At 40.9% G+C, this 20659-nt stretch overlaps 1 protein-coding gene across 4 annotated transcripts in view; it reads right to left on the bottom strand.

The window, feature by feature from the left end:
- PDE4D (phosphodiesterase 4D) overlaps positions 1 to 15136 on the bottom strand; it is a 1300895-nt gene extending 1285759 nt beyond the window's left edge. For 3 of the 4 annotated variants that reach the window (XM_044224245.1, XM_044224282.1, XM_044224351.1), the window contains exon 1: positions 15106 to 15136. The gene's annotated coding sequence lies outside the window, so the exon portion shown is untranslated. Of the gene's footprint in view, positions 1 to 14932; positions 14967 to 15105 lie in introns of those variants that run through there. The other variant, XM_044224263.1, reaches the window with a different exon arrangement.
- Between the last annotated feature and the right edge of the window lie 5523 nt (positions 15137 to 20659).

The raw sequence follows: 20659 nt of genomic DNA, 5'->3' as shown, positions 1-20659 counted from the left end.
ATAGTCAGTTGTAAGAAATAAAACAGAGGGATCCAGTTGGTCCTTCAAAGGTAATAATATCACAACCATGATATTGACATTGACAGTCAAGATTCATCACCACCAGAAACTTCATGTTGCTCTCTCATAGACACGCCCACTTCTCTCCCACCCCTTAATACCTGCCAACTACCACTAAACTACATTAATCTGCTGTCCATTTCATAATTTTGTCATTTCCACTATATGACATAAATTGAATCACATGATATGTAACCCTCTGGGATTGGATTTTTTTCACTCAGCTCAATTCACCCAGGTTGTATTTGTCAACAGTCCATTCCCTTTCTATTGCTGAGTAATGTCTGATAGTTTAGGCGTACCATAGTTTGTTTAACCATTCTGGTTATCTGGGATGCCTCAATTGTTAGGCTATTACAAATACATCTGTTACAATAACATCCATGTTCAGGGTTTCATATGAACATAGAGGTCCTCATTTCTCTGGGATGAATGCCTAGAGGTACCTTTGTTGCAGGATGGTGTACAAACAAATTTAGTTTTTTAAGAAACTACTTAATTGTTTTCCAAAGTGGCTGTACCATTTTACACTCCCACTAGCCACATATAATTTATCCAGTATCTACAACCATCCCAGCATTTGGTATCAATGCTCTTTTTTATTTAACTCATCTGATAAGTGCCTATGACTCTCCTATAGGGATAAAAGTGAAAACAAGAAGAAGACTTGTCTAAAATCAAAGGTACAACTGGAAAGTTCAATTCAGCCAAGTAAGTTTTGCTGTGTATTTTTTTCTAAAATCTGGTCAACTACATTCAGAAAAATGCATGTACAGATCATCAGAAAATTTAAAGAGTAAGAGAAATAGTGAATCATGGGACCCCCATTGCACCCTAAACTACTCCATCCGGTACCTATTTTTAAAAAAATAACTTAAGAATATTGCATTACCATCCCATCTGGTACTATAATTTGCTACTGTGATATTCTTAAACAAAAAGTCGACCCATACACAGCTGTTTGCTCACTGATGCACAGAGAACTGATGAAAAACCCTGTAGGTACTTCTCAGCCACTGGCAGCTCTAAGGTTATTTTGCCATGAGCTACACTGTGCTTCTGCTTCTATCTTTACAACTATAGGTGTAGGTAATTTTTTAAGTTGTTCAAACTTAGACTGCATTAACAGCAAACAAAATCATACAGACCAAACAACTGCATCCTTATTCTTTTCCAAAAGCTCCCTATCTCCCTGGGAAGTCTGAGAGTTATTACGTCTTCTTCACCCCCAGTTTAGAAATCTTATACCAAATAAAACTGTTTGAAAGACACTACCAAAGCAGAATAAATGCATATCCACACCCTGTCGATTATATTCCCTAGTATATGTCCAAAAGAAATGTGTACATGTGAGCCAAAAAATATATTTTAAAAAATGAATAAAAGAGCATTATTTGTTATTGCTCCAAACTAGAAATAACCCAAAGGTCCATCAATAGCAGAACGGATTCAACAATTGTGGTATGTAAAATATACAGTGGAATACTATAAAACAATAAAGAGGAACAAATTACTGATACATAAAACTATAAGACCACAAACACAATGTTGACTGAATGTATTTAGTTGAAAAAGAATGCATAATAAAGGATTCCAGCTGTAAAAAATCAAAAAATTGGACAGATATGGTCACTATTTGGGAGGTAGCAAATAGAAGGAGGCACAAGGAAAATCTCTAGGGTGCTGATAATGTTCAATTTCTTGAACTGGATGGATATTAGATGTATGAGTTCACTGTATGAAAATTCATCATGCTTAACACAAGATTTCAGTGTTTCTCTCTGTTTCTGTTAAACATGATATAACTTATAAAAATGTGATTTAAAAATAAAACAAAACAAAAAAGATAATCAAAAGTTAAAATGATGACCATCATCTTGAATGGTCTCTTCTCTAAACTCAAGCAATGGCCACCTGCCTTCTTGCACAAGAAAATTTAGCCCCGCTTAGTAAGCATTAGGATTCAGAGTTCAGGCTTTAGAAAACAGTTCACTTGGGTGGACATGTCGTCCTTGTCACTGAGAGATTTGGGCAAGATGACCCTTTTCTTAATGCAAGAACTTCTTTGAAAAGGGCATTGAGTGCCTCGATTATGATGGTAGTTTATTCAGTTATTCTATGAATATTTATTTAAAAAGTTCCGTGTGCCAAGCATCACACTAGATATGAAGATACAGCGGTCAACAACAGAGACACAAAGAATGCCCTCCAGTGGGGCTACCGTCTAGCAAGGAACACAGATAAACCAGCAAAACCATTAAGGGGACAGATGGCAGCACATGGGGAAAACCACCACAACTAGTTAATAGCAGAAGTTAGGAAAATGTCCAAGGGCTTTCAGCCAATGGCAGAGAATGGTCTTGGCATATCAGATAGATGAGAAGGGGAATAAGAAAAGACAAAGCCAAGTGAGACCACAGCTGAATGTTCCAGGAGGGAGCAGCAGGGGGCCAGACAGGTAGAAGAGCCCAGCACAGGGAAGCCACGAATGGGGCCTCACCAACAAAAGGACTGTGCCAGCAAACCCGCTGAGGCATGCATTCTGACAATTTCTCTTGAACGCTCTGAGTTTGTGTGATCTTAAGGAGATAAGGAAAAGGACTGCAGCATACGTGGCATGAGTTAATATTTTCTTTGAACAAAAATCCTCTCTGGGACATGGGAGTCCACACTAAGCAGAAAATACGTAGCATTTACTGATGGTTGGCGTGGTAAGCCCAGTAAACTGAGCAGTCCACAGCATCTACAGAAGATCAACCCACGCAACAGCATGGACAGATAAGGAAGGAAACGTCCCCCTCCCAACATCTGACATGGAATTTCTTACCGATACTGCAATCGTACTCTCTAACCCACCACTGGGAAGGATGAGCAGATAGTTCGTTCCACTGTTTCAGATACTCAACAAGTATTTATCACATATCAATATACGCCAAGGCTCTGGGGAGAACTGAGAAAACGTTAAAGCAAAGGTGCTATTAACAGGCAAGCTAACGAAGTGAAAACAAATGCAGTTTGGAATTTGCTCACCTGATATTTAAATCCTGGTTCAACTTCTTACTAAATCAATAACCTTGAGCTAGTGACTTAACTCCCTGCAGCCTCATTCCCATGTCATGATAAAACACTACCTTGAAGGGTTCTGCAGGACTGAATGAAATAACACGTACACAGTGCCTAGGAAAGTTCCGCATCCACGGTTAGTGTTTCAGAGCAAGCTGAGCCCACACCCGGTCTCTGCTCTGCCCACCTACCCTTCGCACCTCGCTGACATTTGTAAGCTCGGAGACAGACACCACGATTTGGCAGCCATCCACGTTCCCTGGCCCTGCCAACAGCTGCCCCTTGGCCACCCAGTGTGGGGAGTACAACCTGCTCTCTGAAGGAATGATCCACATCTTGGCATAGGACCATTTGGGCAGGAAATTCTATAGTCCAAATGCCCCAACCATGATCCATAAAAGGGAAAGACATTATTCCTTGACTTCAAAGAATCCTTATCCAGTAGGGAACACTGTGGACAGAAGGGAGCTAAACCCTCTAACATGCTGGACCAGAAAGGGGGCCCTCTTTTTCAAGTCTAAGGGCCATACAATTTAAAGCCAAAAGCTCCAGGAGTGTAAGCATCTTTAAGTAACAGTCTTTCTAACAGACTACTTCCTTTGCTGTGTTTCTGCAACAATCTGCCTCCCTAAGCTACCCCACTCCTCCAGCTATCTTATAGGAATTCCACTCATGTTCTTTCCTTTTCGTATTTCAAACTCACTCTGAATCTCTAACAAGTCCAAGGTCTTAAGATTCTTCCTCATTGCTCCGCATATCCCACAATATTCTTTGGAAAGAAGAAATAAAGTCTTATATAAACTTTGTTCACCACGGTTGCATCAGTCAGTGTGTGGATATAAATATATATCAGCTACTGTTAATCATACTTTGTATAAGGGCAATTTTAAAGGTGGGAAAAGTTTTAGAAATCTAAGACAAAGCCCAAGAAATGAAACCTGCAAAATTGCAAGGAAAATACCAACATCATCCAGAAGCTGACAGATTATCAGCTAGCTTGATAGCCACATAATTATCTAAAATATATCTATCCAAGTTAACCACAACAACAAATTGTTCAACAGCTAATTCCAGGACCATATATAGCTGTAGCCCCGAGTCACTTAAACAAAAGAAGCCACAGACTGTCAAGGAGACATACGATTCATTAAATAGAAAGAGAAAAATAAAAATTCCTGACACAAACAAAAGTCAGGGGTAGGATACATCGAGCCCAGAGACTATAACCCATGCCCCATGTCAGGGTTTCCCAGTATAGGGTCCTGACATCCTAGGGGCATGCGCAAAGCTCAGTGCATCCTGCCCAAGTCAAGGCTCACTCTGAGGCCAGGCAAGTAAGGTCAGGGAGATAGAGGGTCAAAAGCAAAGACAGAAAGCCCTGACCTTCTCTTTAGTTGCTTCATTACACTGATCTCTCCGTAAGAGTCTTCTCTCTCCTTCCAGATCCAACGTATGACTCGCTCTCCTCACTGATTCATTGCAGGACTCATCTTTAAGATACAGATGCTAACCTGATGAAACATCCCCAAGGCTGAAATCTTAAAATACATGAAAGAGGAAGAAATGCACCTGGGGTTCCTAGGACTAATGCCATAAAACTGTCATCCTTCCCCACCAAACGTTATTTCTCCCACTCACTTGACGTACATCTGCGGCCCGTTCACACTGCATATGGCCGTGGACAGATAATGCCTCAGTTCAAAACTGGCACAGTGGGTCTGTAGGAAGCTTCGGCTGCAGTGTTGGCTCCTTCGTAGCTTTAGTTCCAAGCTTTGTTACCCTAACATAAGGACTCCGAACAAGCCTACATGGAGGCTCACAGGGTTCCAAATATGGGTTCCAACTCTAGGACTGACTTATGACCATGTAACTGGAGCAAAATATTATTTAAAAGTCTAAAGTGCCCAAGGCTGCTACTCTACCTCTGCTATCTTTATTTTTCAAATTTTTTAAAAGATTTTATTTTATTTTTTTTATTTGACAGAGAGCACAAGAGAGCCCAGCAGAGGGAACAGCATAAGGAGAGGGAGAAACAGGCTCCCTGCCATGAGGGGCTCGATCCCAGACCCTGGGTTCATAACCCGAACCGAAGGCAGACACTTAACAACTGAACCACCCAGGTGCACTCTGTTACCTTTAGACACAGCAATATTTTCAACCAAACAAAGGAGAGACTACTTTAAATGAACAGGACTTTGGGGCTAGGGTCCCTCAGTCTCTCCCAGGAGTGCTTCTAAGTAGTCAAAACTCTTGCCAGGAATTCATCTACTAAGCATAATGAATGGTGGCCTTTAATCTGTGTGCACCTCTCCTGAGCTCTCCAGAGACCAGGGTGTCCTGCCCCCACACACTCAGCCCTCCTTAACCACAAAAAACACTAAACAAATGTGTTATTGCAGTTTCTTATTTCCTCTACTTATCTTGGCTGAACAATACTATTTTGATCATTCATTCAATGAGAACTTACAGAATAAATTTCCAAAATTCCAAAAAGAATTTAAAGAACAGAAGAATATGGTCTTGATATTTAAGAACCACAGAGTATGGTTACGAGGGAAAGAACTTAAGAAGAATAAATGAAACAAGATGGGATGGGGGGAGACAAACCATAGGAGACTCTTAATCTCACAAAACAAACTGAAGGTTGCTGGGGGGAGGGGGGTTGGGGAGGTGGGGTTATGGACATTGGGGAGAGTATGTGCTATGGTGAGTGCTATGAAGTGGGTAAACCTGGCGATTCACAGACTTGTACCCCTGGGGATAAAAATATATTATATGTTTATTTAAAAAAATAATAAATAAAATTTAAAACTATTAAAATATATATATAAATAACAATAGAAAATGGACTTTAAGTTCTCAAATAAGTAGATTAAACAAGTGCCATTAGCTCTCAGGAGGAGTGACGATAGTTGGGGGTGTGGCAGAACCGTCTATATATTTAAAATATTTTTAAAAAAATCCATAAAACAGTAACATACATTTTATTATTGTATTAAATTATAAGTTCTAGTAGCTAGCCAAATAAAAGATAATTTTCACATAATGATGAGCAGAAATTATATAGAAATATATGTACAACCCTAATGTGACATGGGGATACAATGATTTCTATTAATGACAGCGTCATAGACAGGCCCTGCTGATATCCCTGGGATTTGTTATCTACATTGATAATTGAAAAAATAAAAGTTAAACTTCACTAATACCAATACCATGACAAAAATGATGGTAAAAAATGTCCCCATCTAGTCTCATTGGTGGTCTGAATTCTACCTTCACCCTCCTGATAAAGAAGCCTGTTACAAACAGAGCAGAGGATGAAGAGCACTTCGAGAAAAAGTGAAGCGGTCAAAAGCATGATGAGATGTGAATTATCTAGCTGGAAACAGTAACTTCGGATGGAAAAGAGGGAAGGGAAACAGAGAGAAGACAGAACATATGGAAATACAGAATGGGCCATTAGCAAGTCCAGCTAAGATTTCCTCATGAATTCTACATGCAAAACAATTCTGCCCCTAGGTGCACCTTCCTGTCATGGCCACAGGATCAAGTCAGCGACTCACGCTTCACACTCAAATCATAACCAACACACACTTCCTTTGCTGCCATTAATTGGATATAATCATTCCTTCCCAGTAGGGATCTGTCCACGTGCTTTTTCATCCCCAGGTATGGTAGAAAGGCAAGATCAGTTTGAATTTTCTTATTGTCTAAACACCTGGTCAATTTCATTTTCTTGAAGACTTGGTTATATAAATGTGCTCTGTATCCATCATGAAAATTCAGATTCTGATGCCCCCTATCCTTTTTTAAAAAGATTTTATTTATTTATTTTACACAGAGAGAGATTGCAAGTAGGCAAAGAGGCAGGCAGAGAGAGAGGGGGAAGCAGGTTCCCCACTGAGCAGAGAACCCGATGCGAGGCTCGATCCCAGGACACTGAGACCATGACCTGAGCCGAAGGTAGAGGCTTAACCCACTGAGCCACCCAGGCACCCCTGATGCCTCATATCTAATCTCAGTTGATTAATAGTGCCCTGTTCATAACTGCTTCTAACCTCATAACAACCCAGTGGAGCCCAGCTCCCAGGGGACAGACCTAATAATTATGATCTTGCAGTTGTAGAGGCTAATAACATTAACCGGCTCATCTCTTCAGGTTGGGGGGAACGGATAGAATAGTTATTATAAATCACCTTCCAGACCTTAGGCAAAGTTCATTGCAAGTATTTCAATAGCCACAGGGGAGCATCTTAAAGCATCATAATTTCTGAATCCTCTGTTCTGACTCTCTGGCCACCCCTGCCACCAGGCTTATACAAGATAGGTCATCTTGATCCCCATTTGCAAAGTCCGTGATTGTCCCATGTGGCCTCCTATACAAGGAGCCACATGGCCTGGATGCCTACATCACTGCTCCAGAGAGCTGGGACAGCAAGTGGGCCACAGAGCAAATGGGCTGGCATAGTCCAAAGAACATTGAAGGGGAAGGGTCCTAACTCTCTTGCAAATATTTGTGTTACTTTCTCTGCTTCAGATCCCAGTGATTCTGGCACTCCCCCAATAACCAAAGATAAAAAGAGAAGGGATGAATGGATCTCTGGAGTTCCTGCTTCTGTTGCTACCAGAGCTTGTTAGCTTCTGTCTGCTTTGTACTATGCGTTCCATATAACTGGAAAAATGGATTCTATTTACAAACATTTACAGGAAGCCATTTATAAATGTTTGAAAACCACTGAACACAATCAGCTCTAATGCACCTTCTAGTCCCAAGCCTTCTAGAACAAGACACACCAAGGGGCTAGAGTGGGAGCTTAAGTAGAGTAGACAGTGTCCTTGCCACCATGAGAAATCAAAGATGCCTATCCCAAATTACTTCCTTCCCATGCTCTTCATCATTTCCGTCTTCTTCAAGCTCAGGAGCCCACAATGCTATTTGTAAATCATTGACTGATAAAATTAAGATTAAATCATTTTTATCCCCTTAACATCAGTTTAACAGAACACGCGCTCAGGACTCTGAGACTGCAGATGCCAGATGCTACCACCCAGGCCAAACACTGACAACTTGCTTCCAAGTAACTATCCTGCCAAGCTTGCTTTTAAACAGAAAGGCGAGTCTCATCTGTAGTAGAAACAATGGGCATGCTTCAAGTCTTTTAAAATAGTTTATTCTTTAATGCAGAGTAAGAACCTAGAAAGCTTCTTACTTTGGCTTGGCCATCAAGCCCTTCTGTTTCAATAATGTAAAAATACTAGAGGCCAGTCGTTTAAATTATTATTAACTTGAGTAAGGACATTATTTTACTCTAATTATGTTTTTGCTGAATGGACATCCTGAGAAATAGCTAGCACTAAACTCTCATGGATAACTCAGGAAAAGTTCTTTTTTCTTAAACATGTAACTCTAGGATATACATTCTGTTTCCAGAGAATGCATTTCACCTATTTCAGGGTGACTAATCACCCCGAGTTGCAAGCCTCCGTAACACAGCCAGGCAGCAAGCTGCCCTGATAGACTCTTACACTGGTTTCTAAATTGCAACACCAAGAAAGTTGGTTTTCAAAGCAGTTTGGTAGACTGCATCGATGTATAAGCAAGTGAATCTCTTGCTTCATACAGAAATCTCATTCTCTCTTCCTTTTTTAGGTTGTCCTAAAGAGTCTTTTTTAAAAAATATTTTATTTATATATTTGACAGAGAGAGAGAGAGATCACAAGTAGGCAGAGAGGCAGGCGGTGGGGGGGGGAAGCAGGCCCCCCGCTGAGCAGAGAGCCCAATGCGGGGCTCGATCCCAGGACCCTGAGATCATGACCTGAGCCGAAGGCAGAGGCTTAACCCACTGAGGACCCAGTGCCCCTAGGTTGTCCTAAAGAGTCTTAATGGCGGGTTTATGTAGCTGATGACCCATGACCTCTTCTTGCATTTTCTTCCCTTTACTTCCTCCTCTGTCAGCTAATTTTGTGCTTAAAGTCCACTTTAAGGGCACCTGGCTGGCTCAGTGGGTTAAAGCCTCTGCCTTCGGCTCAGGTCATGATCCCAGGGTTCTGGGATCGAGCCCCACATGGGGGGGGGGTCTCTGCTCGGCAGGGAGCCTGCTTCCTCCTCTCTCTCTGCCTGTCTCTCTGCCTGCTTGTGATCTCTGTCTGTCAAATGAATAAATAAAATCTTTTAAAAAAAAAAGTCCACTTTAACAGTTCCCACAGTGGCCATAACCATCTGAGATAGGGCTGATGGATAAAAGACAGGATGTCTGGTAAAATAAGAATTTCATGTAAACCACGAATAATATTTAGTGGAAGTATGTACTATTTTCTTTTGTTATTGATCATAACCCCATACCTAGGTAAAGATCCACTGTCTGATTATTTTCTCCTTCCAATAAAATAAAACATTGCTCTAGAAAGTCATAGAACTGTGCTAACTGCTTAAAATATAAAATCCACAGATCAGTGGTTTCCAGGAGCTGGGGGTATGGAGAGATGTTGGCAACAAAGAAGCACAAGAGAATTTGGGGGGTGGTCAAACTGATTTAACGTATTGATTCTGGTGGTGTTTACATGACTACATTCAGGGTGCTGGGGGTACTCTAAATGTCAAGGAATAAAAGTCCTAAGAGCCATCCTATAGCAGAAATTATAACTAAATACTGCTACTACCACCACTGAAAACCAATGGATACTGCCTCTAACACCATGAATCAATTCTAATAGTCCCTTGATGTTGACCCAGTTGCTATAGATTTGTTCCCAACAGGAGAACCAGATTGGCTGAGCCTGAGTCACATGACTACACACCAGCTGTGACTGTCAAAGGTAGACAGAGGTAAGAAGAGCCTCCTTCCATGATAAACCATAAGAGACTCTTAATCTCACAAAATGAACTGAGGGTTGCTGGGGGGTGGGGGGCATAGGGAGAGGGTGCTTGGGTTATGGACATTGGGGAAAGTATGTACTATGGTGAGTGCTGTGAAGTGTAAGACTTATGATTCACAGACTTGTACCCCTGGAACAAATAATACCTTATACTTTAATAAAAATAATTAAAAAATAAAAGAAGAAGAAGAGCCTCCTTCCAAGGTTGTGCAGACAACTGTCCAAATTTCGAAAGGGAGTTGAATGAGGGCAGTCAAAAATAACACCTGTCATGGGGCGCCTCGGTGGCTCAGTGGGTTAAAGCCTCTGTTCGGCTCAGGTCATGATCCCAGGGTCCTGGGATCGAGCCCCGGGTTGGGCTCTCTGCTCAGCGGGGAGCCCGCCTCCTTCTCTCTCTCTGCCTGCCTCTCTGCCCACTTGTGATCTCTGCCTGTCAAATACATAAATAAAATCTTGACACCCGTCAAAGCAAGTGTGTAGGCTCTTTGTAACAGTTAGTATCCAGAGCCTCTAAAATGGGTCTTGTCTGGCCTTTCTAACCCTAACCTCTGACTGAGAAGAAAACCTCCTCTTTTCCAACTTTGTGGGTCTTTACCATCTCCCTTAGGGGACCTCACACTTAGACTGAGTGTCACTGCGTGTGCATCATTGGCTTGTTTCTTGATCACTATGGACTTAGCGGTAGGTACTTCATGGTCGTCCTGTATCTTTCAGTTCCTCCATGCACTCAGCACAGGCCTTCCCCCAACAAGCTGCCTAAAGCATATCTGCATTCTGCACATGCAGATGGAAAAGTGCCACTTTCATTTGGCAGGATCAGACCTCTTCCAGATCAGACCTTTTATTTCAGCTCACAGGAGATCTTTGCCCTGAAGGCCTTGAACAGAACCTCCACAGGCGAGATTATAAACCAGCCCAAACCACCAAAGATTATATCGATGTGCGTGTGGCTTAGGAGCCGCCTGAGAGCTGGCACGGAACATCGTCAAGGCTGCCAGTGCGCTCTCTGAAGAAAGCCAACCGGGGATAAAGGCTGAGAGCTCTGCCCAGAGAGCCCCTGCCTGTGGTGACTTTTCTGACACAGCAGATGTTAAACGAAAGAAAGGGTCCAGATGATCATTTGTCGGACAAACTAAATACAAGAAAGTAGGAGAGCATCCTCTTTGTTTTTGGTGTAGGGGAAAGAGACAGTGCGGTTCCCTGGGCTCGGGAAGAAAAAGAATAACATTTGTAGAAAGGGTAGTCTCACCACCCCATTTGAATGCAGAAATATTTCAAGAGGTTATAATGAGAATTTTATCTCCAGTCTCAGCTGTTCTCTTCATGCAAAAGTTTCTGCTTTCAGCCATGACCAGCACGCAGGGAGGCTTCCATCTTCCCACCTCTCCGGGACATCGTAACGCCTTCTTTCCTGACTAAGTTACTGAAGAGGAAGAGAACAGAACATTGCTCCATTAGGGCCCTTCACAGAGCAGTGACATCATTTTTCAGAAAGAAAGAAAGAAAGAGAGAGAGAAAGAAAGAAAGAAGGAGGGAGGAAGGGAGGGAGGGAGGGAGGGAGGAAGGGCGGATGAATGAGCAAACAAGTAACTCAAAGTTACCCTTGTTACAGAAAAGGTCAGACTTTGACTAAATAATATTTGCAAAGGAAGCTCACTATGTAAGGGAAGTTCTATGACTATTCCAGATAGAAAATACAATGAAAAGTTACCAAGTTCAGAGGAGTTGGAACAACCCAATCATGTACGAAAACAAATGTTAATCATATGGACAAAGACACTGTCCTCAGAAAGGGGTATCAACACACAAATATCAGCCTTTATTCTCCCGTATGTAATAAAGAAAAAATATCTTCCCAGGCTTATACCCTGCTCTGAGTTTGTATTCAGTAATTCTCTTATCACCCAGTAAGTAAATGTGAAGATACTCTATAGAAATATAAATGTTTGTTTGTTTGTTTGTTTGTTTCCCACCGTAAAGGACTACACTGGCCAAAAAATGCAAAACCCAAGGGAAGTCAGATGCCCTTTGCACTGTGATGGACCATCTAGTCAGTCAGAGCAACACCTTGCAAACGTTCTGAAAGAAAAATGACTTTTTTTCTGCTGGACACAAGATCATGCTGCAAAGAACACTGAAAGTCCAAAAAACCTAGGGCCAGAAAGATCACTGAACTTCCATCCTACCCCAGGAGAGTAAACTGAGCTTAGAGCAGTCAAGTGATCTATGCCAGGCACATTCCAGGTAGGCATCTGGTGCCCATCTCTAGCCCAGTGCCCTTCCAGGTGCCCTTCTGTTCTCCATACACCACAGTGGACACACCCCATCCCAGGAATGACTGCAGCTGGACTTTGAAGGACGCTCTGTTCCTGAGAACAAGATCACAAGTGGTCAGTCCATGCTGACTCTGAGCGGAGACTAGAAGGGTAAGCAAGAGCTCTCTTGTCCTATGATTCTCTCTAGGTTTTCATCCATTCCACCCTCTGCCTCACCTCCATGAATAACCCCCCACAATTCCCTTGGTGTTGTGATTCAAATAGAGAATCACAGGGTTAAAATTCCTGAAAGGCCTTCGAAGAACCAAAAACCAAGGATATTTAAAGATTCAAAACAGCACCTTCCATCCTTGTCACCCTGTTAATACTCAAACCTGAGCAAACCCCACACACAGAGCATTTACTGAAGAAAAGCAATGTGTTGTGATTACTTCGCTTTTAAAAGAATATCATCTTTAATGAATGGATAAAGATATATATATATATATATACACACACACACACAATGGAATACTATGCAGTCATCAAAAGAAATGAAATCTTGCCATTTGCAACAATGTGGATGGAACTAGAAGGTATCATGCTTAGCGAAAAAAGTCAATCAGAGAAAGACAATTATCATATGATCTCCTTGATATGAGGAAGTGGAGATGCAACATAGGGGGTTTGGGGGGTAAGAAAAGAATAAATGAAACAAGATGGGATCAGGAGGGAGACAAACCATAAGAGACTCTTAATCTCACAAAACAAACTGAGGGTTGCTGGGGGGAGGCGGGTAGGTAGAGGGTGGTGGGGTTATGGACAGTGGGGAGGGTATGTGCTATGGTTAATGCTGTGAAGTGTGTAAACCTGGCGATTCACAGACCTATACCCCTGGGGCTAATGATATATTATATGTTTATAAAAATTTTTTTAAATTATTAAAAAAAAGAATATCATCTTTAAAACAAACAAACAAACAACCAAAAGCCAAGGTCAAAGCTAACCTAAAAGAAGGTATAACCAGATGTGCAAAAATAGAAGTAGGCCCCACCTCTAAAAATGCGAGGAATATGGTGTGTTGGAGTGAAGCCAGCAACCAAGCCCAGACCTATCAGACTTGTAACTCACAACAGTATTTGAACAACATCAGTTTGGAGGCAGAGAAGAGCAAAGCAGCGACTTGTGGATCCTTTGGGTCTTAATTTCTTTCCTTAGGTATCTGTTTTCCAGATTCTAGCACAAAAAAAGCAGGTGTATGTAATACATTTTCAACCCATAAGGAAATTTTTGGAATAAAGTAAAAGACCAATGTTATTTATAACCTCTGCTTGTGAATGACACAGGATACGGTCATAACTCCGTGTTCCTGAACACAGAAGAGAAACAGTAAGATTTGGTATTTGGGGGTTATCTTCCCCATTATCAAAAGATTCATTTCCTTTCCTGGAAGTCAGTTTTCTTACTGGCAAAGAGGGGAAGCAGAACTAGATGTACTCTACGATCATTTTCTGCATTGGTAACTTAACTAACCTAGAATTCTGAAGTATTCACAGACTTCATCGTGCATTGACTTCTTTTCCTCTCCATTTCTGCTTCATTGTTTAACTTTCACATTCACATGTGAACATTACCATGTAGCAAGGAAGATTTTGAACCTGGCAGCATAGCAACATGAATTTTAGATTTTTCCCTTCTAAACCTCAGTAGCCTAATCCTTACAAATGGGCACCAGTCTCAGGAGGTAGCCATAAGCCCTGACATCACATTAAAAAGAGAGAATGAGACCAAAGTCCAGGGAGCAGTAAGTGACATGGAGAAAGTGCTCAAAACCATTTGCTGTTATTATCTCTTATTATAACCACTCACCCAGTCTTAAACATGACTATAGCTTTGGAGAAAACCAGATAACCCCTAACTTCTTGGGATCAAAAATTGTTCTTTCTGTGAATGGGTGTAATTGGAAAGCCAATATGAAAAAGATTAACAATATTTTGAAACCTAGAAAACTTATTTTTCATACTGATAAAAATCTCTCAGGAGAGAATTTCCAAGGATTTAGCAAAATGCTATATAATAAATACAGTGTTTTCAAAAGGCAAGCAACTCAAGAGATCCCTTTGGCAAAGCCTCGTGGCTTATCTAGATGGAATTTGTTATTTTATGTCCATGCTTCAAAGAAGCAGCTACATGATTCTTTCTGGTGGGCCTGTTAACTCATCTTGTCAACCTTGTGATTCCCTTAAATTGATTAATTTTAATGTCAAGCTACAGCAAACACCAAAAAAAAAAATTATGTTTTCTTTCAGTTTTATAAGAGATAACTGAACTCAGGTCTAAAAGGATTAGAGTATGTGAGAAAACCATTAATTTGGATGTTAATTTACAGGGGTCTTTCTATGGGTCCATAAATGCTCATCACACTCTTCAAAATTCCTGGATTCTTTGGAACTGGCCATGGCTCCAGCCTGTCATCAGTGAGCTAGATGTGGTCACTCCACCTGAACTCAGCACTGCACAGATTAGATGGACTGAAGGAGGCATACAAACACGTCTGCCTAATCAGACAATGAACTACTGAAATGACTAGCTACTTGTCCATGGCACAGCCCAGGAACAAGGAAGTCATGTCAGAAATAACCTCCCAGCCCCCGATATCTACAAGGTATACTCACAGAGATGCTGTGACTCTGCAAATGGCGCCGACGATGATGATGATGACCATCGTGTTTACTGGGCACACATATGCCAGACAAAGTTCTGCATACTGTGGGGACAATACACCATGTAACCCTTCCAACAACTCACTGAGGTGGGAATTTCTGCCCATCTTGGGGCCATCCCTTACCTTTCCCTGACTCTGTTTCCTCTCATAGAGCAGCTGGCACCGGTTCCCTTGCCAGCTGACTACAAAAGCAGAGCATGGGGAAGCCAGAGCTTTTCTCCTCTCTCCCTCTGGGCAGAGTCTCCGCAGCTAAGGGGCCTTCTCCCTGCCTCCAGTCGCACCATAACTGCTGCACCGTCCAGGAGACCTCAACCCTTGGAGTTCAAGAACACAGTCTCTAACAGACTGCCCCGCCGGACTAGGGTGAGTAGATTCTCTCTGCTTTGGCTAATATTTCACTTGTTTAGTCACACCCCCCCTTATCTTCCCAGCTCCTCCCTCACCTACACAACCAATTAAATTCCCTGAGGTTCAAATACTGAAGATGATTTATTATTTTTTCTTTTTTTGAATTTAAATTAAATTAAATTTACTTAAATTAGCCACCATATAGTACACCATTAGTTTCTGATGTAGTGTTCAATGATTCATTAGTTGATGTGATGAGCACTGCGTGTTATATGCAATAATTTTTTCTTCTTTGGACAATTATTATTTTCATATTACAGATAAGAAAATGAAGAGGTGGCTTACCCAAGATCATGTAGTTTAAAAAATGACAAATTTGGGTCCAGTGGCTCTGATCCCAATGACCTTGGCTGCTGCATTAGATTATCATTTTTTAGTGAAACAATATAAAAGTATAAAGGTTAGAAGTACATGAAGGGACACCTATCTGCCCCCTACTTGATAAACAATAATCCACTACATACCTACTATCTTGCTGCCAGTCATCCCCCAAAAGACATGGCCACAATTTGCTCTGGGCTGTGAGCTTTGCTTGGGGGGGGTCCAAGTTTATACTTAAGTAAAAAACGAGAGAGGTCTCCATTTACTTGTTTTGTTTCTTGATTTTCCCTTAAATTTACTTTTACAAAGTGACTTTATCATGACCTTCCTTAACTAGGTAGCAATCTCCTAGAGAGCTGAAGTTTGTATCAGTGATGTATTAGGCAAATATCTTTATGTGACCATGCAAGAGATAAAAAGTAAAAATACACACACACATAGGGAAAATTACATACATATATACATATATATATACATACATATACATTGTGCTTATCTAGAAAATTTATAAAAGAATATATATTCTGTAAAGAAATTTATGTAATTCCAACCACATTATGACACGGCTCACTCACTCTATCCATTTGCTAACAGTGAAAATAAACTCTACTGATTTTCTTATTGTTAATAAAGAACAGTATAGAAAAAGGAGAAACAAAGAGAAGAAAGTAACAACAGTCACTCAAATTCCAGAGATAATCTCTATTAAACTTTTGGCTTCTTTCCTTCCAGTCTTCTGTGTTGTTTTCAATTTTTTAACATAGCTGGGATTATACTACACCTGATTTGGGATATAATTCCTTTATCATCTAAATAATTTTAAATATTAAATCTCTTGGAAAGTTGCATAAAATTACATCAGATGGGCCTGCAAACAATTATCTTATATGGGCAGGTGCCTGGGTGACTCAGTAAGTTAAATGTCCAACTCTCGATCTCACCGTGGGTCTTGATCTGAGGATCAAGCCTGAATTCAAGTCCTGCATTGGGCTCCATGCTGGGTATGGAGCCTACTTTAAAAAATAAATAAATAAATAAAAATTATCTTTAATGTATATTTGAATACTAGGTACTGTCCAACTTTTTTTTTTTTTAACCATAAGTAGTACTGTTGTGAAGATTTTTTTGTTGTTACTTGGCAGAGAGAGAGAGAGCGCATAAGCAGAGGTAGCGGCAGGCAGAGGGAAAGAGAGAAGCAGGAAGCCTGACACAAGGCTCAATTTTAGGACCCTGGGATCATGACCTGACCCAAAGGCAGACACTTAACCAACTGAACCACCCAGGTGTCCTTGTTGAGAACTTTTTTTTTTGCAAAAATGACTGAATGTCAGATTTTTACCCCAAAGTAGATTACTAGGACAGGATCAATTTCTAAAAGTGCAATTACTGGGCCAAAGGAATAAGTACATTCAAATGACTGAAATATATTACTAAGCTGTTTTCCAGAATAATCCAAGTTCCCACTTAGATGAAAAAAAAAAAATCACTGAAGAACTTCTAAAACATATTCATAGTCTCCGAACCAGTTTTCTTATATTAATTTTTTTTAAGATTTTATTTTATTTATTTGAGAGAGAGAGACAGTGAGAGAGAGAATGAGCGAGGAGAAGGTCAGAGAGCGAAGCAGACTCCCCATGGAGCTGGGAGCCTGATGTGGGACTCGATCCCGGGACTCCAGGATCACGCCCTGAGCCGGAGGCAGTCGTCCAACCAACTGCGCCACCCAGGCGTCCCCAGTTTTCTTATATTAAAAAAAAAGTCAAGCTTATATTCAATGAGTAAAATACAAAGCTACGAGTTCAATGACGATCTTCAAATTTAAGACTTCTGTTTTCTCCTTTCTCATTTTCATGTAGGTTGTAAAATATTACAAAGAAAAAGAAATACAGAGTACACATGTGACATGCATGAGTTTATAATAGATTTTAAATTTGCCAGGAAGAATTTTCCCATTTTCCTTAAGATCATGGTAACGATGAATCATCTTTTTCATTTGTCTTATTTCTTCTGCCCTTGTAAGGGAAATTCAGCTGGTATATCCTCCTTGGGGCTGAGTGACTCTGACAGAACAGAGTCTACAAGAAAATACTGCTCCTACTGGGAACATTCTAATGCAAGCTGAAGAAAGTTACCTGTTGACATTCAGAAGACAGTTGACAGAAAGGAAATCATGTTTCTCTCTATATTTACCCTGCAGAATTTTAAGGGGGAAAAGTATTCAGATACTTTTCTCTACTATTATTCAAGCATCATTATGTACAGCCTTATAAAAAAAATGACCAGAAAATACATTCAATCTGTTTCTGATGGTTTTGCAAAATGCAGAGCAAACTTCCATCCTAATAGTCATTGCTGTGTCTGATCCATGGTGGAGTAGCCATGACTCTTGCTCAGTGAGACAGAAGCAACTCACTGGATAGGAATCAGGAGGTATGTGCCCTGCCCTGAGCTCTACCACTCAGTGTGAGATCTGAACCACTCCCAAAATCTCAGAGTCTCTGTCTTCACATCTATAAAATAAAGAGGATGAGCTGAAAGAAACAAACACTCTTTTGTTTTGTCACATCCACTGATCTGAAGGAGTCCTAATAAAAGGCTGCTTTTTTCATGCTAATTAGGTATCCCTCCTGTCTTTCTATATCCTAGTTTCCCTTATTAAGAAAACTGCACTGGACCCACCCTATCATCCAGGACCATCTCCCCACCTCAGATCCTTGGCTTTGCCACATCTGCGGAGTCCATTTTGCCAAGTAAGGGTCCTCGACAGGACACAGCCGTGGAGAAGACACCTAACTCTGAAGCCACACTGCCGGCTCAAGTCCGAATCTACCACTTACTTGCTAACTGGATTTGGACAAACAGATTACAAGGAAAAACAGTAAATTACACAAGGCAGCATTACCCAAATGCAGACTGCAGGGCGTTCCACCGGCAGCAAGCCTGGTTTCTCGGAGAAATCCCTATTTTAAAGGGTAGTGTGTCAGGGGGAGGGGATTGTTTTGAAAGAATAAAAGAGTCAATGACAAAAAAAAGAAAGAAAGAAAAAGAAAACTGTGATCATGGTATTCTGCCATGCCAAATTTGGGAATGACATGAGGTTCACTATTTAATTCATTCATCCATCCCGCAACAGACCTTTCCCAGCACTGTTCTAATCCTGGGTTTGAAGCAATGAATGATGGAAAAGAGATCCCTGCTTCCACAGAGTTTACATTCTGAATTGTAAACAAGTAAAGAAATAGACAAAATTATTTCAGGCAGACAAAGAAGGTGATGGAATAGCGATGAGGGCAGGGCAAAGCCTGTCACCTTCATTAGGGTGGTCAGCAAAGGTATTTGTGAGGAAGAACTTGAGCAGTGACCTGAATGACGCCAAGAGCGGGATTTTCCAAGGCAGCCAGACAGAGGCAACAGGCAGGTTCAAAGGCCCCCAGCAGGAATGAGCTTGTCTAGTTCAAGAAAAAGGAGAGAAGGCCATGTGGTAGAAGTCAATAAGAAGGAGTGGTGAAAAGTTCCTGTAAGTAGGACCCTGATCATGCAGACATTTGTATCAAATGATAGAGTTTTGCTTTTAATCTAAGAACAATGAAAAGTCAGGAACGTTCTAAGCAGGGGATCAATGTGATCTGATCTATATCTTAAATGATTGCTCTGGATGCTGCAGAGAGAATGGATTGTATATTTATTTCCAGCAACAATGGAAAGGATTTCCATTCTCTCACAGAAATACTGATAATACTTGTTTTGGTGAAAAGCCACCAAAAATGCTAGGTAAAACATTTTAAATATTTAAATGCAGACATGATTTAGAAAGAAAGAAAGGGAAATGCTCAAACACCGAAATCAATGAGAAAGCACCAATCTATAAAATGAATGCCCTCCTAAGCCAGCTGCTACAGGATAGCATGTCCCCCATCTTGATGACCCAGAATCAGAATTTGTTGTAGAAGAGCCAACTGCACAAGAGTATGGAGCAAAAGTAACACATCTTGGAGGTCCCACAACCCCAAGAGATTCGGGATACACAAAGCAGCATCTCTTGCGTCTCCTTCTCCTCAACTGCCTACAGTACGGACAGATAGTTCTCAATCATCACAAGTATGAAAGCTGCTTTTTAGCATGAAAAATCTTCAATTCCCTTTTACACATCCACATCCACAACTGTATTTTCACTTATTTAATTCACCATAATTGCCTAAAGAACTCAAGAATTGCCAGCCCCTAGGGAATAATTCTGAGCACACTGAGTTAAGTCACTCACCATACTGGGGAATAAGGGGAAGAGAGGAAGGAAGTCCAAATTCCATCAAGGTGCCAGACTGCAGGGCTGAAATTCAAGCATGACTCAAGACTTTCAAGGAAGTGTAATCCAAATCCAACTGTTATACTTTTATTTTGGAGTAATCACAATCAGAGCCCAGGACATCAGCGACTGCCTTTCCAATTAAGTGGATAGGTCTTTGACTACTGCTCACCTACCTTGCTGAAGGGGTAAGCAGATACACCTTGCAAAGCCACATCAAACCCTCAGTGTTTGATAGTTTGACGCATCTCAATAAAAACCTCTGAAGCCCAGGAACTATCTCTTTGGCATCAGTACCAAGAGGAAAAAGCCAGATGTGGGACAAGCTGGTTTGAGATTTTTCCTCTTCCAACAAATATTTTTCAGTTTGCAAACAACATCTAGATAGCAAAATTACAACAACTTTTCTCATTCCTTCCTCCTTTCCAACGTTTCTCCTTCTAGCATCTCATATGGCACCCTGCACAAAGAACCAAAGCCAGGTAAAATATTAGGAAACATATATTCTGCTTCCTGCAAAGTAATACTAAGTGAAACACATCTTTAAGCCAGTAATCTACTTCTGGAATTCCAATTTTTAAAAATCTGTAATATGGAAATGGTTTGTACACAACGGTATTCCATGCAACATTAGTCTTAATAGAA

Source organism: Neovison vison, chromosome 1 (genome assembly GCF_020171115.1).
Source record: "Neovison vison isolate M4711 chromosome 1, ASM_NN_V1, whole genome shotgun sequence".
In the NCBI taxonomy this organism is placed as follows: Eukaryota; Metazoa; Chordata; class Mammalia; order Carnivora; family Mustelidae; genus Neogale; species Neogale vison.
The sequence above is the reverse complement of the archived record's forward strand: the minus strand, read 5'-3'. Positions and strand labels throughout refer to the sequence as shown.